The sequence below is a fragment of the Zootoca vivipara genome, chromosome 3 (genome assembly GCF_963506605.1).
Source record: "Zootoca vivipara chromosome 3, rZooViv1.1, whole genome shotgun sequence".
Taxonomy (NCBI): domain Eukaryota; kingdom Metazoa; phylum Chordata; class Lepidosauria; order Squamata; family Lacertidae; genus Zootoca; species Zootoca vivipara.
In genome coordinates, this window is record NC_083278.1 from 52,189,623 (window position 1) to 52,207,838 (window position 18,216).

At 40.8% G+C, this 18,216-nt stretch overlaps 1 long non-coding RNA gene across 2 annotated transcripts in view; it reads left to right on the top strand.

Annotated features, from left to right (window-relative positions):
- Positions 1 to 866: 866 nt before the first annotated feature.
- The window catches only part of LOC118082163 (uncharacterized), a 32,186-nt gene continuing 14,836 nt past the window's right edge, over positions 867 to 18,216 (top strand). Inside the window, exons 1-2 of one of the 2 annotated variants that reach the window (XR_009557335.1) lie at positions 867 to 1,139; positions 2,876 to 3,014. This is a non-coding gene — a long non-coding RNA (uncharacterized LOC118082163). The remainder of the gene's footprint in view (positions 1,140 to 2,875; positions 3,015 to 18,216) is intronic. The other variant, XR_004692196.2, reaches the window with a different exon arrangement.

Below are 18,216 nucleotides of genomic sequence, written 5' to 3' on the forward strand. Positions count from 1 at the left end.
GAAACACCGTCCAACAACAATGTTCAGAGAAGTTGAACAAATTCTCTTCTGTTTTGATATTTGCATGCTCCAACATGGACTGGCTGTGGCAATGTAATGCCTGTATAATGTTTTCAAATAAAGAAATACATCCTTTATGTAAGCCAAGTTTGTATTTGTTCTGAATCCGGTTCAAGAGGGCACCCTGAGTCAATGGGCCATGGCCTCTTTTTTTTCCAGGGGAGGGGCTTCCTCCAAATCTGTCTGTTTCCTTCCTCTGGAGGTCAAGATGTTAATTCCTCATGGCTTTTCTGTTTCTCTGTCTTTCGTCTCATGTGTGCTTCTTTGATAAAAAGGTAAAGGGGACCCCTGACAGTTAAGTCCAGTTGCAGACGACTCTGGGGTTGCAGCGCTCATCTCGCTTTCCTGGCTGAGGGAGCCGGCGTACAGCTTCCAGGTCATGTGGCCAGCATGACTAAGCCGCTTTTGGTGAACCAGAGCAGCGCATGGAAACGCCATTTGCCTTCCCGCCGGAGTGATACCTATTTATCTACTTGCACTTTGACGTGCTTTCAAACTGCTAGGTTGGCAGGTGCAGGGACCGAGCAACGTCGCAGGGATTCGAACCGCCAACCTTTTGACCGGCAAACCCTAGGCTCTGTGGTTTAGACCACAGCGCCACCCGTGTCCCTTCTGGTTTTTCTTTGGTAGCCCTCACGATATTTTCATTTTTTTTAACCTCCCAGAGACTCAAAGTGTTCCTACCGTAATACAGTATGCAATTAACATAGGTGCAATGTGCATTCATGGCCATTAGGGGGAGCTATTGGTTTTGCTGCTCAACACTTTAGAACAGGTCGACGTTCTACCCACGCAGGAAATGCAGGAACAGGATGTGGGTCTCCTCTTCGTCTCCAAGGCTGCTGGCACCTGCTCTGGGGAAGAGCTGCATGGAAGAACAAAGAAAACTGATCAAAACATTCTGCCATTTTGTTCATTAGCTGCTATTTCCTGGAGTTACTGGAAAAGGTCATAATAATTTTGTATCCTCCTCAAAGGCCTATATGGTTTTATACAGCTTCATTAATGGACTCCTCCCTCCACCCCCAGCCGGAACCTGCCAATCTCAATCCAGGTAATTTGGAAAAACTGGCTATCAGGTCAGTATTTATGGGCTTCTTCATGAAAGCCATTGTGGGGAAACCTCCTTACAGATATCTGTCCTGTGTAGCTTACAATAGGTGAAAGACAATATCATAAACTAAGGAATAATAGTGTGTTCCTCTTGATATTTTCTTTTTTGTAACTTTTGGAAATGCTAAAATACAACTGCCAAGTATATCCAGTTGAAGATACGTATATTTTATTGGACTTAATTTTGGGGGGCAGGAAGGGAGTGGCTTTGCAATTTCTTACGTACTGCTCTTTGTTTCATTGGTTTCAAATGGACAATGTAAAGGAAAGGCTGTTTCAAAGTCTGTTAAGGCAGAAAGTTTGAAAAACAACCACTGGACATTACCACTTCAAATAATCTCTGATAAAAGGAATCGGCAGCAGGGGTTATTTCAGTTAATTTCCATCCATTTATTTCCTGGTGAGAGGCAGGAATGCAAGTGAACATTCCCTTTGCAAAGCATTCGAAGTAAACTTTCCCTTTGCATCTGTTCTAAGCCACCTGCTCACAACAATGTTGAGTGAGAGAGAATGCGGAAAACAACAGACCACTTTTATACGCATAAAAAAACCAACACACACAATACATTGGAGACACATTGCACATGCATTGCACAATTATCCCACATAAACTGTATCTCACAGGATCTTGCTGTGAATGCATATTGAAAGGGGAAATGAACAACGGAATCCTATGTAGCTTGGTAGAACAAAATAGGTGAACCTGTTTTGTTTGATTTTGGCAAATGCTGAAGATACACCATTTCACTCTGCCACCTGAGATGTGTGTTTTCAAGGCCAAGCCTTTTCATGTAATTGCAATCTGTTTTAACTGTTTTTAATTTTTAATTGTTGCAACTCATCCTGGGATCTGCTGGTAAAGGGCAAATAATTATTATTAATTCCTGGACTGTAGTTTGTAACAGAGTTACGGTAAAATTCCCAGTTGTGTTACAAAACTTCAGTTTCCAGGATTCTTTGGGGGAAGCCCTGATTGTTAAAGGGGGATAAGTGTACAGTATTTTAAATGTATGGCTTGGATTAGTTATGGGTTGTATCCAAAAGTGTCACTCAGTTGATGGTAAGGCAACAAAATGGAGAAGTAAATAATTTCCCCCACCCCCATAGAGGACTGGGACCTTAGGGTTTCAATCAGAGAAATATTCTTATCTTTATAGCACTGATAATATTCTCCTGCCACTTTCAGCTAGAATTTACCTGGATGCCTTTGTCAGCCTAAATATAAAGGTTCCCAGGAAGTAATCTATAAATGTATCTTTTCTCAGAATAATTTGTACATGAATAGCATCGGGCAGTAGAATGCTGGCATCTTTTTGTCTGCTCTTTGAAAAATCAAAATGGTTCAGTTATTGCATAGTTTAATCACACACGCAACCCTGGGCAGTGCTTGAATGATTGAAACCCACCTCCAAAATTAGCAGTAGCTGAGAAGAGTCATGCCTCACTTCATCACATTTTGGGTGCATTCAGATTATACCGGTAGTGTTAGTTTTCCTGGTTATAATGCTAGCACGTTTATCCTGGATTCTAACGTTCTTTTTATATTGCGTTAACTGGTACATTAGGGAACTGTGGCCCTTTTTAATTGATAGAGCATCATGTTGCACTAAATTTTAAGTGGCAAGAAAGAACTGTATGCTGGATTACCACCTCAAAGTGTGTCATCTGAAATGACAGCTCAAAACTCTCATGATTTCCCCAGTTAACCAGGTTGCAAACTGACTTTTTCTGAATGCAAAGAACACAGAAGTGAGCACTAAACGTCTGCTAGATGAGGCTAGTTCTCCAGAAGTGGCTTTTCCATTGTGTGAAAGATCCCATGAAACAAGGAAATGTATCAGGTAAGGAAACATAAGGAAAACTTAATAAAGTGCTCTCTGAATGCAAGGGATTCTGAGGGCCCCAAAACAGTTCAGCCCCATGAGCTGGTGCCCCTGCTTGACACAAGAAAACTCATAGGTCATTGATCTTGGAGCCCTACGTTGGCTGAGGCCCACCTTTCTCTGCACCACATTTCAGCATATGGTTTATCCCAGCTGTGCTACTTGGGTATGGGCAGCAGAAATAGATCTGGATCTACTGGTAGAGATCTAGGTGACTTGCAGTTGATTTACAATTATTTCTGACTCCCAGCTGTTTAACAATAGCAGCAATAAAATGACTCTTCCCCCCTCCAATTATACTGCTAAAATCAATAAAGCCCTGGGCTAACCAAATGTGGATTTTTGTCTGCGATGACTGTGAGCTCAGTTCCATTCAGGTACTCGAACAAATTATTGGGCTTACCGGTAGTTGCTTGGAAACACCATGTTATTTAATTCTAAGTGTTTTCTCTTGGTGAATCTTGGGGTTCTAGTGTAAAATAAAATTGAGTCCACAAGCCTGAGGCCTGCCCATCCAATATACACTATGTCCCTTTGGTGATTGGCACTCCTCAGTGCACACTGTAGCATCAAAAACACAGTGTTGGTAAGGAACAAAGTCAATCTTATTCAAATGCCTTCCCAAAAAAGTAGGACTATCCATCATATGCTCAGCTGCACAATTCCCAATTATTCCACACCATATACGGTAAACTACAGTGCACCAGCAGCAGAGAGCTAATCCTGCAGAGCTAATAGTTCCAGGTGACTTGTTACTTTTCAGGAAGAAGAAGCTGATTGAATTCTTGAGTCCCTTCCCCACCCTTCATTCATGGGTGGCTGGGAGCAAAACAGAAGTGTTTGTTAGAGATCAGTTGTTTCTGCTCAAACTGTTGCAAGAAATTGAGGTGGATCATAAGTGTCTAGTGAGTTTCCCTGGGTGATATGATAATGATTCAGTTTCCTATGACAAATGTGCAGGGAACAGAATCACGCTCATGGTAGGCTGAGGAGCTGAGATTTACAGGTGTGGAATGCTAGCAAATCTCATCTGTGGCGGTGGGTCAATTCCTAATGGGCTTTGCTTGTTTAACCCAGCCCTGCTGTTCCTCTGAAGACCACAGAGGCCTGGCTCCTTGTCAGTTTCCCCAATCAACCAGCAATCAAATTTGTATGCTCTTTAAAATACCCTTTTCCCAAATGAAATTATCATGGGGATGTAAAGTTGAGAGTAAACACAAGAATAATCAAAAGTGTCTTATTATGTGGCACGTGGTTAGCTTTTGTTTCAATTCTCTAATGTAGCTTTTGGCATTAAATACATTTTTAGAAGCTAAAATAGGTCACACATGCGCTGACTGGTGCTGTAGCTGTTTTATGTCTCAGACTCCCGAGTTTCGCCTACATTACTTAAAAAGCAACAGAAGAAAAAAGAAAAGACAATTTATGAAACGGTGACAGCTAGAATCTATTAAAGGTAGTCAAATTCTGGTTAGCTGCACTTCCCCTTATGTCAATATTCCTATCTAATTAAACAGGCCAAGGAAAAGATTTCAAGGGAGAAATACACCCTGTACCACCCCCCATGCACATTTACTGCAAAAATCAGTGCCACTTCAATGGGGTTTTTCTAATGTTGAGAGTATATTGGCTAGATCAGTAGTAGGGAACCTTAGGCCCTCCAGATATAGTTGGATTCCAACTCGCATCACCCACCCACCCCAAGCCAATTTGTATGTCACAAGGGAGAATGGCAGCCTGAAGTAATGTTGATAGAGTAACTCTGGTGAGATGGCTGTGACTCAGATTCAAGCCCAGCAACTCTCCTTCATGTTTTCATAATCTCAAGTCTAGACTGCTGCAACACACTCTGTGAGGGACTGTTCTTTATGATTATTCAAAAGCAAAAAGGGTTGCTGGTGTTCTTTCAAGTGTAGGTGGCCATGATAAACCGAACTAGCTTTCCAGAGACAGTGTGCTGATTTTGATTTTTTGCATAAAGATACACAGAAGGTTTGTGGATTACATATTCAAGAAATGGGGGTTGCAGTTTGCTAAGCTATATTTTCATTTGTCCCTTGCATCTGAGAAAAGGGAGCATTTTAAGCTATTGTGGCAAATAACCACTGAAAATCCCTGCTTGGGATTTCACCAACCTGAACCTATTGGTTGCCATTTGTAAATGTAGCTGCATCACTGTTAACTACTTAAATGTTTATGAGTGCAGTAGATGACAATGTAGAGTGTAGATCTTTCCTCCTTTCTCCCTATTGTGTAAACAGTTTGGACTGGTTTTATTTACTGCTAGTAGTTTTATACAGGTGGTACTTTTCATTTGGCCTTCTCTAGAATGTCTAAATGAGAAAATTAAGCGGACACACATCATTGCATATCACATCTCAAATATTCTTTGGGCTTTTTTACAGCCCAATAAAATCACAATTAAAGAATACAGTTAAGGATACCAGTTACATCTCAGTGCTCAAACTATGTATTTCTGAGGATAGTCTCATGACTTCTTTATGGTTTGAGAATCACTAATTGTAGGAATGCAGGTTCAACTTAAAATTGAGAACCTGTTTTGCAAATGACTAGCTCAGAGCAAGCACTTCCTCCTCCTCCTGAAAGGTAGCCAAGAAAAGTGGTCAGGGCTGCTAGCCCTCTGCGGCTTATGATTCTAAGGACCCGTATCATATGGCAACCATTTTCAGTGACTGACTGAAAGCTGACATATGGTTTTAGTTGCATATGTTTCAACAAATTTCTGAATAGAAAAAAAGCCTTGAAAATATATGCTTTAGACTATCAATGGGGGCAAATATTTTGCTCTGTTTCCAACTTTCCGAAAGATTGCTGCATTTAAAATACATTCAAGTGCAGTTCCTTTGGCTAGAGATGCTTGTAGTTTTTTGGGGAAATTAATGTTAATGGAATCTTCTAAAAACACCAGAGAAAATAATGCATACGTTGCATTAGATCAGGCATCCCCAAACTGTGGCCCTCCAGATGTTTTGGCCTACAACTCCCATGATCCCTACCTAAGAGGACCAGTGGTTAGGGATCATGGGAATTGTAGTCCAAAACATCTGGAGGGCCGAAGTTTGGGGATGCCTGCATTAGATGGATGTGGTGTGAGCATCAACTGTTTGTAGAGAATTCCATCACAAAGTTTGTCTTTCCAATAACTCAAAAACTAAGGCTGTTGGTCTTCCTTTTTCCAACTTGATAGTAACATGTTCTCAACCTATTCTAGATGTATCATTCTTAGACTTTTATTGACTGAACAAAAAAAATATCCAAGATTCTACCCCTCCCCTGGTTTTGGCCAGTAAAATCTAATGATATCCATTGTCTCAATCCCTTCCTCTACGAATTCCCATTTTGGGTTTCATTTCTTAGGATCAAGATGGTGCAGTCTGATAGAATTCCGGAGCCTGATTTCATCACTCAATTGGTCAATATATACTGATTCTGTAAATGCAACTTTTTTAACAGATGGAGCTTTTCTTGCCACAGAATCAGCTCAAACTTTCTGCAATTATTTTCAGTCTTAAAAAAAAAAATAATAAGGGTTTTCCTCCCCCTCACAATATTTTGTATGCGATGAATACATGATGAAAATGCATTTTCATTTTCTCAATTCTTCTTGTCTCTGTGAGAAGTTATAATTGCATCCATAGAAGTTCAACAAAAGAACATTTAATTGTTTAAGGAAACTGATTTGCATCACAAATGTTCTCTCCCCCTGTGGATTACATATCTGAGTAGGGCTGTGTGTTTCATTTTTCTAATGGTGAGTACATTAGCTCATGTCCTTCAATGAAAACGTAGAATGCCAACAAATGTAGGACTTAGTTTTTCATTTGCGATTATTCAAGCAGAGGATTTATCTCTTAAGAAGCTTGTGAATAGAATGATTGGTTGCCCAGTGGCCATTGCTGATTTTAGTGGAAATTCAAATGAAGGCTTAAATGTGTCTCAAGCCTTTTCTTAATCAAATTAATAGCGAGGGCCACTCTGAATGTCATTGTTGAACTAACATAGCAAGCAAACAGAAAATGATTAAGCTGAATTTTTAAATGTCATCTCTCACAACTCTTTTCAAAACCTTAATTCGTTGTGTTACATTCTGGGCTTTTCTCGTTGTAACCGAAAATATAGCTCAACCTCTTTGGAATGCAAAGTTTAAAATGTAGGAGAAATGGTGTTAATGCAGCAGATGGAAGTAAATGGGAGATTGCTTTCTTGCTTTTCGTTGCTAGGTTGAGACATCTGTTGGCATGATAATGCAAATCTGACCTGTCAAAATTTTGGAAATTCTACTACAGTATTCTATTATTGTAGAAATGGGACGGTAATTTTGGACAGTTAATCAGTACAGAGAAGCACTGAGTTGTGTCCAGTGTTGCACAAGTGAAATTCTGCTTGTGCAAGGGGGCTTCCCTTCCTCACCTTGCACTCACAAACTCTGCTCTAGAGGACCCCCCCCAACCACCTGAAGCAGATTCTGTGGGTGCAGGAGGGGGGAGGGGTTCCATTGCACAGGTGGAAATGGCAACATTGGCAACAAGCCACTGCATGCAAACGAATTGTAATGCAATGCCATTTCTTTCAAAACAGACATAAGCCCTATTAGGACATTATTCTCCATGAAGGAGGAAAAGAATGGGGCTTGTTGGCCTTACCCCCAGTGTCATGCCCCTGCTCGTTTTGTTGTTCCACTGCCCTTGCATTGGAGGAAGGTCTGAAGATAAGAGTTAGATTTGTGAATATAGGCTCTGTTTAGAACACTGACAGTGTGTGGATCTAAATCACAAGGAGATTCTAGACTTACTAGTCTAGTTTAATAGAGTTCCCCACCCCCGCCCCCCACTGTCCCAGCCTTGGGTGTTGATAGAATGATTGTGCCAATATGGCATCATCAGCTCATTTGGCTGGTAATGTGCCAGAGTCTTGTGACTTGCTTGCTGGGATACCATGCCAAGTGTGCAACTGTTCTGCTTTTACAAGATAAAGGTAAAGGGACCCCTGACCATTAGGTCCAGTCACGGACAACTCGGGGTGGCGGCACTCATCTTGCTTTACTGGCCGAGGGAGCCAGAGTACAGCTTCCGGGTCATGTAGCCAGCATGACTAAGCCACTTTCTGGCGAACCAGAGCAGCGCACAGAAATGCCGTTTACCTTCCCGCTAGAGCGGTACCTATTTATCTATTTGCACTTTGACATGCTTTCGAACTGCTAGGTGGGCAGGAGCAGGGACTGAGCAACAGCTCACCCCGTCATAGGGATTCGAACCACCAACCTTCTGATCAGCAAGCCCTAGGCTTTGTGGTTTAATCCACAGTGCCAAAGCTATCTAGCATGACACCAGATAGCTAAGCCATGAGGGGAGGGGAGGGATAGTGCTTGGAAACAAATGTTCCTCTATGTTCTGGACAACAAATTCATTATTCAAGTAGGAAACCTTCGGCCGTTTGGGATGAGGAAAGATGTTGGGGTAGGAAAAAGTACACTTGTTTGGTTAAACAGGGCTGGAAACATCCTAAGAGATGAGAACCCTGTTGTTTGTGCTTAAGTATTTGGAATATTCACTCCATTCATTTATATTTATATTTAATTAATTAAATAATTCATATACCACATTATTCAGAGCAGGGAACGTAAATCCTGAAATACATAAAATAAAGTTGAAAGCAATGTAGTGGTTTAGACCACAGCATTACCCGTGTCCCCTTTCACAAAAGCTGGTCAAATAGAGCTGGTCAAATAGAGTGACTGGGGCACTGCCCAGTCACCTGTGCTTTAAAGGGGGGGAATTACAATTCCCCCCCCCCAATAGCCTACTGTCCAAAATCACACTATTTTCTGTTACCTGCACACTCCCTAGCCTTCCATTTCAACTGTTGTAGCCATTTCTGACAATCAGCCATTCTCTGGTCAAGCAGCTTGTTCCACTGCTCAACCAATCCAAGCCGAAACTATTGCTTTAGGCAGGAAATCCCTCCCATTCAAATTCAGGCAGAAAAACACATACACATAGCAACTGATAGGGCACCTGGTTCATTTGCATCCTTATAGGTCAATGATAGCCAAGCTTGGAACTACAATTCCCATAATCCCTGACCACTGGTCCTGTTAGTTAGGGATGATGGATATTGTAGTCCCAAAACAGCTTGCGGGCCAAATTTGGCCATCACTGTTATAGGCAATCCAGCTAATCAGGTCACAGGTGTTAGCAGGCAGCTGAAAAAAATACTCCCCAAATTGCTTGCCTTTTCACTCCCAAGCCCTGAAAACTGGCAGCCAATTAGAATCATTCTTTTGATCTGAGCATGCCCAGACCTTTTACTTTGCAAAGCAGCCTGCTGAATTGTGGGTAAAGCCCCATTTTGCTGAGAGCCCAGCCATCAGGTGAGCAAAGCAGCTTCCCCCCCTTTTGTTATTAAGGACTTGACCAGTGGAAGGATTTTTGGTGCTTCTGTGAAGCGGCAAGACTGCAAGGCAGTGCACCAAGTGTGAGTCTGTATTTTATTTTTAAAGTTATATTACTATTGTATTTGGGGAATGGAGTGTTTATGTCTCCTTGTTGAGGTAGCCATGGGGTAGATTACTCTCAGAGCTTGTACATAAAGTTGTGTGGTAAACTTTCAAAGGGTAACAAACCCATCACTCACAGCAGAAATGAAAAACAGGAAATGTATTGTTACAGGATTTGGGGGTTTGTTTGAATGATACTTTGGGTGTCCTCCAAGCCGGTGGTTTTGTTAAGGGTACGTTTTCTTTCCTTTTGCTAAAATTGTGCTGGTGGTGTACTCTGCAAGGCTGTTGAGGAGAAAACACTACAGAATACTTGAACAAATTTAAAACATTATTACAGATGTAGAAAACTGCAGGGGATGGTTCAGATGCGATGAGAACACAGTGGTAGATGCAATATGGAATTACAAGCCACCAATTGAAGCCTGTCCCAGCATTTTTCCACACAATGGATTTGCTGAGGACCTGCACATGAAATCTATTGCTCATAGGCAATAATATCCTAGTTGGTGGGATTTTTTTAGGTTTGTTTTTGCATTATTCCAAACCTAGCCTCCCCCACCCCTTTCAGAATCGGGGGGGGGGGGCAGACAGGTGGGAGATCATCTTTTACATTTAAATCACTACTTCCTTCAAAAACTCAAAGTAGCAAACAAGGTTTCCCCATTCCCCATGTAATCTTCACAACATCCTTTGAGGTTGGTCAGCCTGAGAGGCCATGTCTGGTCCAAGGTCTAACAATAAGCTTCATGGCCCAGTGGTGATTTTGAACCTGTTCCGTTAAATCCTAGTCTGACTGAGAACCTACCGCTTTATTCCATATTCTGGAAAGTAGACCTAGAAATCACAAAGCTGGAGGAAGGGATCATCTTTTCCCATTGTGCTGGACGTTTATGGAGGCCATTGTTAACAGTTCTGTGTGGTGCCTTTTAACTCTCCCCTGGCCCTGCCTCTGCAACCTCTGAGGCCTTGCTCTCTTCCAGGTCCAGGGTCCAGCAGCTGCCACTGGAAAAGGCCCTCTCTGTTGCACATACCTGTGTACTTTTCTTGTAGGTGGGACTTGCTCTGATGGTCTTAATAACTAAAATTTTGATACCTGGCTACCAGGAACCCTAAGACTGAAATCCTATGCATAACTTACCTTGGAGTAAGCCCCAATGAATACAATAAAAAAAAAACATGCCTAGGCATGGGCCCTGTCAACACTTCCACTTGTGCTGTGCCTAAAAAGCACAGATCTGAGCAGTTTATTGCTTCCCTCATGTTTTCTAGGCATGGGTCTGAGCAGTTCCCCCCTCAGCAAGGCTGAGAAAGGGGGGCAGCCCAGGACCTTCATATACACTGCCCAGGCTTGTGCCCAGCCAAGCCACTTATTGCTGCTAACACAGCTATTTGACTTCACCTCTCGGGGGCACACTCCATTGTGTCTCAAAACAGATGGATGCCAACACCTCTATATAGCAGGAATGTCACATCTTCTGTTACACACTGTGTTTGTTTGTTTGTTTGTTTGTTTGTTTGTGTTTGTGTGTGGGACACATTAGATAAAGAATTTACCTAGGAAAGCTGTATTCTAATAACACTAAACTGCGGGCAGAATTCGGTGATCATTTTTGGATGGATTTGTAGAGAAGATAATGTGCACATCAGTGTCTGGAAATGACTGCTTTTTGCTTTTGCTGTTGCTGTACTTGATAAAATAGGACCATGTCAGGCATATAAATCTTGTCCCAATTAAGTAAAGATTCTGAGGAACTCTTGTGCTCTTAGGTGTTACTGAATGGAATTGACATCTAGTTTTGTATTGCTCAAATTCAGTATTCATACCACATAAGGGTACCTTCACTTTTGTTTTATTCTTACAAGGGACCATAGTGTATGTTGCAGAAATGTATCCATTTTCATGTTCATCAAAGCTGTGGCACATCAAATTTTAGGTTACCAAAACTTGAATTTACTATGTGTGGCCCCAATGTTGTTCTGGCAGCCACATGCGTATTATTTCGATGTTTGCTGTTTGAGGGAAATCTTTTTTCCACCACATGAATCTTCCTTAGTAGAACAGGGAATGGGTCCAGAATGTGTTGGTGCTTTGGAGCACAATGTTTGTCTCATGCTTTCAAATGGTGAAGTGGTGACTCAAATATACTGATTGTAAAGTACAATCAGAGATGATAATTCACTTGATTAATTCAATATCAAATATGTGATCTAAATACTAAGGGCTATAATCAGGGAGTTTATTCATTTCTTTACTGGGTTGTTGTGTGTGTGTCTTGCTGCCTGCATTTTTATCTTTGTTTATAAATAAAATTCTATGTTGTAGAAAATGTGATATTTGGCATATGGTGCAATATCACAGCAATTAAATTTGGTTAAGGAATGCAAGCACACCAAACTGTTAATCTTGGAATAAACTGCAAATAACTGACGTGGATAATTTCTGCGCAACATGTAAGTTTATGAGTGACTAATGACAGTGCAGTGGTGGCATGATAAGCGATAGATGGTTTAACTGAATGGGCACCTAGCAGGGCGAAGTAGGTAAATTTATGAAGAGGTGCTGGAAATCGGAGATGTTCAGCCTGTTCATTCCCTTCCTGCACAAGGTTACATGTATTGACACTCAAAGGAGGCCCTTCCATGCCTCATGCAGATACACCAGCCTATTCCTGCACAGCACTCTTCCCCAACCTGGTGCCCCTCCATCTGTTCATAGAATTGTAGAGTTGGAAGGGACCGTGAGGACCATCTAGTCCAGGCATAGGCAAACTCAGCCCTCCAGATGTTTTGGGACTACAACTCCCATCATCCCTAGCTAGCAGGATCAGGGGTCAAGGATGATGGGAATTGTAGTCCCAAAACATCTGGAGGGCCGAGTTTGCCTATGCCTGATCAACCCCCTGCAGTGCAGGAATATGCAGCTGTCCCATACAGGGATTGAACCTGCAACCAGCTGAGCTATCCAGGCAGATGGCAAACTCCAACTCCCATTAGCTGCAGCCAGCATGGCAAATGGTCATGGAGGACAAGAGTTCCAAACTGGGGAAGGTTTCTCTAAAAGGACACATGAGGTGATGACTCCTACTCTTCAGAAGATAAGCCTATGTACGGAGGACTTAGAGAGGATTGGGATAGTGTGTCCAGTTGTAGGAGCTATATACGGTAGAATCCCCATGGGGATCGCTCTCATGTACACAGAGCTACAGAATGGGGGGAAGGGCAACTATTTGCACCAAATGTATGGCCCAAATCAGAGCCCTTAAGGGTGCCATAATATCCTAGCTCATTAGCTTTTGTGTCTCACCAAAGGTTTCAGTGGGATGCAGCTTGAACCCAGTAATCCGTGTCCTCAACTTGTTTTATAAGACAGTTTTGAAAATTAAGTCAGGAAGCATTGAGTAGCACCCTCCTCTTCTCACACTCCGTTTAATTAATATACCACCAGTCTTGCTGGGCTGGCCCATGGGCTTGTTCTCTTGGCTCTAATTAATGGCAGCTTTTACATAACATTCTGAGATACTTTATGTTCCCTTTAGAGGGTTTTTTTAAATTTAAAAACCCTCTAATTTTAAATCCCTTCATTAGTGTTCCTCACAGCAGGAGCAGCAACTGAGCATGGTTTGTATTCTGGTGACATCTTCTGGATGAAGTTGTTGCTAAACAGAACTATCAATGCAGCCCTTCTTTGCTCTAGCGGTTCTTCGTCTTTCTCTGTCTAGTGAGTATATGCATAGTATGGAGAGGATTCTACCCAGCTACATTTTTGTAGGTTGCAGTATTAGTATATTTAACTCAGCAGATAGAGGGACTAAAACATATTCACAAATTAAAGCTGAAAGGCCCAGCCTGTACAGTCATGCATGTCCAGGCTAACATTGAATGTTACTTCTATGACTTAGGATTTATGTGATCCTTTACCCCATACAAAGTTCCTTCACCTCCACTAACCCTTATTACAACAGCTTTGGAAGGTAGGCCAGTAGTACTGGCTGAGAAATGGTGCTTTGCTTGTGGCAACACAGCCGAGTACAAATGTGTGGCAGTTGTTCAAACCATGGGACCTTGTAACTCCATCTTTTAGTGCCAGACAAGAAATGTTAGAGATGTCTTTGCAGTTAATGCACGTGTTTAAAAAAATGCAAACAGCTAGTGCTAGAAAGCTGCTCTTTCTCTTCCTTTTCACAGGCCAGACATGTAGGCCTGCCTATCCGCTTCCCCAAACTGAATGTCTCTGTGTGAGTGTTTAACATGTGCATGTAGCCATGTGCACACATATGTTCAAGGTATGTGGCTCATCTTCAGTGTGACCCTCGGTCCAAAAAAGGTTAGTCACCCCTGGGCTAACATGTCATCTGCTGAAGTGGACTGTAGTGTATGGAAACTTGTGCCCTAAGTAAGTCTTGACTAGGGCTGTGCGATATCTGGTTTTCAATATCACGATATATCACCAGCTAAACATCACAATGTTTGAAATAAGGCTGGAACTTACGCCAGTGTGGTGTAGTGGTTAAGAGCGGTAGACTTGTAATTTGGTGAACCTCTCTGCTCCTCCACATGCAGCTGCTGGGTGACCTTGGGCTAGTCACACTTCTTTGAAGTCTCTCAGCCGCTTTGAGACTCCTTCGGGTAGTGATAAAGTGGGATATCAAATCCAAACTCCTCGTCCTCCTCCTCGTCCTCCTCCTCCTCCTCCTCCTCCTCCTCCTCCTCCTCCTCCTCTTCTATGGTATGTAGAGGTGAATGTGGCAATGCCCTGGCAATTGCTACTAATTACTCTAAAACTGATAGATTTTTATTTACCTTTAACATATTGTGAAAACTGTTGTGTTATAGTGCTACTGTACTAATATTGTTTAAATTAGTACATTTTCTCTAAAACTAAAGCTGTAGAAGTAATTCAGTAGCATAGTTATCAAAGGTAAGGTGGGAGAATGTTTCCTAAAAATTTAATAACATTACTAAACAAGCAAAAAGCCAATCCACATTCACTTTCACACTTTTATTCAAATATATTTCACTATTGAGTCTTAGTTGAATGTGTGCATCCCACAACGCCAGTTATTAGATTGTTCGTTAATTTTCTTTTCTAAACCAAGCGAAAATAGAAAGAATGAAATGGATAAATTTTAACAGAACAAAAAAATTCTAAACAAATTTTATATTTTTAGTGCCAGGGGAATTGTGTGTGCGCGCACACACACACACGCACACACCAGGCCAAACCAGAAAGAATGGATAGGATTTTACAGAATAAAAAATTATTAAACAAAAATATATATTTTTGCAAGGAAAATTTGATGCATTTAATTATATGAAAATTTACTCAATGATCGTGTGCTTCAGCTGCAACATTACATATTTCAGGAGAATATATTAATGTTAATATATTAATCTGTTATTAATAACAACAAATGTGTGAGAAAGCAAAGGGGCAAGGGGAGAATTAAGAAGAGTTCTAGGGTAGGGAGAGAGTCTGGAGGAGAAAATGAGGAACATAAGGAGGGAGACACAAAGACACGGAGACAATTGTGCGCGAGTGCATAGCGTCTCTGGAGGGAACTTAGGCTGCACGAATGCGCGCACACAAGGTATCTCCAAGGACCATTTTTGCCTGCTGCTGAGGAGGCAGAGGAGATGGAGAGCTAAGGCATGGAGTTACCCTGCACTGCACACGATTTCTCTAAGAGCAATTTTTGCCTCAGCCTGTTGCTGTTGCTACTGGCAGAGTTAGCAATAGCATTGGCTGCACAGGACAGGAAGCAGCATCGGCTTCCCAATTTCTGCAATACTGTATTGTGCTTTTTTACGATCGCACACAATATTCACGATATATTGCCAGGTGATTTTTAAAAACCCGGTTATCAAAAGTTGCTCTTAATATCGATATGAGGCAGTATATTGATATATCGCCCGGCCCTAGTCTTGACTTTGAACACTTCTCCCTCTCCTCTGGTACAGTTGTGAAGAGGAGACTGGAAGCTTTTGCTTCAGATTTCTATAAACCACAAACTCTGGTCAATACCGTAGTAAACTACAGCTTGCATAACCTGGCCACCATTATAACATAATGTTTGCAGTTGGGTTGTTTCAAACACTACACTAGCAAGTGATGCAGAGCTGTGAGATAATGTGTATCTTGGCACATGAAGGAAACTGTAGGTGGTCTCATAAAATCATTTCTGTCCCTCACGATTAACATGGGTACAAAGCATAGCCTGCTGCCTGTGGAGTTATTTGATGGGACATAGGCAGCATGATTATATTTGATCCAGAAATCTATTGTGATCATTCAGAAAGACACAGCTTCTTTCTATAAGGATTCCCCGTTCACATATAGAATGAATGGTTCCATGTAGATAGGAGAACCTAGATCAAGCACAATTCTATTTAACTGGCATTCTTCATATCCCTTCCCCTACATAGCATGAGACTAGTAAGGTTCACATGGGAGGAAAGTCCATATTCAGCCGTGCTCAACCTTCAGCAAGTGTGCACAGGAAAGCAGAGTGTACAGACGACACATTTCCCAAAGCTGGTATATTTAAGCACAATGTAAACTGAAAACAAAACAAAAAGTCTAGATTTTGTAACAAAATTTATTTTTGCTCTGTAGATACAAATCCAAACATCAAACAAATTGAGTGGAAAAATACTAGTAATTAACAATGAAAACTTTTATTATTTAATAAATAGAACTTTGGCATTCAAAATTCTAGCTGTAAACTCTACTAAAAAAAAGTTACAAAAGAGGCAAGAATGACAGGCCTGAAGACATGAGCCAACCAGTGGCTCTTTAAAAATAAAATGAAAACAACAACACTGGATGCATCTCGATTTAAGTCATGACAACTCTATTTACACGAGGTATTCTGAGTGGTTCAAAAACTGAACCCAATTTTTAAAAACTACCAGTCTTAGGAGACTGATCCAGTACATATCTGCTGTGCTTTTAAAGATAGCCCCTTTCCCCTTGCCTTCTCCACTGATTATCAATGATGTACTATACCTAATATATACAAAATTAATACATTCTGTTTAATGTTCTTCATATACAGAAAAGCTGGAAAATAAAGATCAGACTCCTTTCTCAAATATTGACCCACAGCTTTTAGAAAATATTTCTATTTATGAAAGTTACTTTTCACAAGCCTACAAGCTAAAAAATAATACTAATAAGCAGAGGAAACAAAGTGCAACAACTTGATACTCTCATAACTTTAAAAAATAAGATTATTATTAAGCCATCAGCTAAATTAAAAGGCACAAAGGTACACAGAAGTGGAATTAATAGAACTATTGAATAAGCTATTGGTGTATTTGATTTGTTCACCCCCTTTTTTAAATATCCACTGGCTTTTTCTAAAGTAGTAACCTTACCTGCCGCTTTGCATGAAATGGCATCCACATCCAGAATATTGTGTCAAATCTCTTTCATGCAGAGAGATACACAAAATATATAAGCGGATTTACAGAGGCATTATTGAATGACAAATTTGGTTTTCTGTAATTGAGTGAATTTAGCCCCAGCTTAGGTTTCAGGCAAATGAAAATGGATGGATACACAGTACACTTTGCCTTGCATTTCTTCTCTCTCATTCCAGAATCTGGTGATAAATAATTCCTCTCCATTTTCCCCACAAAAGTGAAAACCAAAAATAATGAGAGAAAAAAGTAACTTTGGTTCATATAGCTAATTTTGTTATGTTTTTAAAAGAAATCTCTAGCCAGAGTTGGTGTCTGTGGCAACCCAATTAACTGAAATTCAGATATGCTGTGCTTCTAAATCTACACACCTAAAGCTGAAGGTTTAATACCTAATCCTGAACACATTTAATTTGGTAATCTTAGTGATTTGGGGCTTACTGTTACGGCTTACTTCCAAGTGTGCATAGGATCATAGACAAGCGGCCTAACTGGACTGTAAAGTCAAGTTTACATAACCATTTTGAACTGACCCAAATACGACGCTACAAAATTTATATGGCATATAAATAATAGCATTAGTTATATCCAAAAACAATTTTCCAAGTTCCTTTTTGAAATACATTCTTGAATTACAGTAGTTACTACAAAATGCCATCTACACAATTATAGAAATACAACCTGAAATATGAAAATTGCTTGTACAACTGCATCTTTCATTCATTCATAATATATTTTTCAGCCCTTGGGATTGTCTCTCATATCTGTGGCAAAAGGTTGTCATGACTAAATCAGCCTACTCAGTAATGCCATTGTTAACCACTTATCTTAAAAGCTAGTATTAGTTAGCTTCACATAAAATACGTTGAACGGGACCATAGATAACAATTTTTTGCTGAAAATACCCATGCATATCTTACCTATTTGTTAGAAATGGCATTGTAAACTGACGGGCTCTTTAGCTACTTAAACAGCAGGCATTGCATTATAACATAAGTTCAAATAATATAATACTGCGTCCCTTATGGCTTACATAAATTTTGCCCATGGCGTTTCAGACTTTGGCTACCACCTCCTTTCATTCTTTAACCATGACTGAGACAAGAGAAGCCTGTCATCAGTAAGTGGAAGCTTCCTTCCAAATGCAGGTTTCCTTCTAGATTCTAGCAATTGTGTGTAACAGTGGCTATTGTTTATGGTATCACCACATCCAGTGCT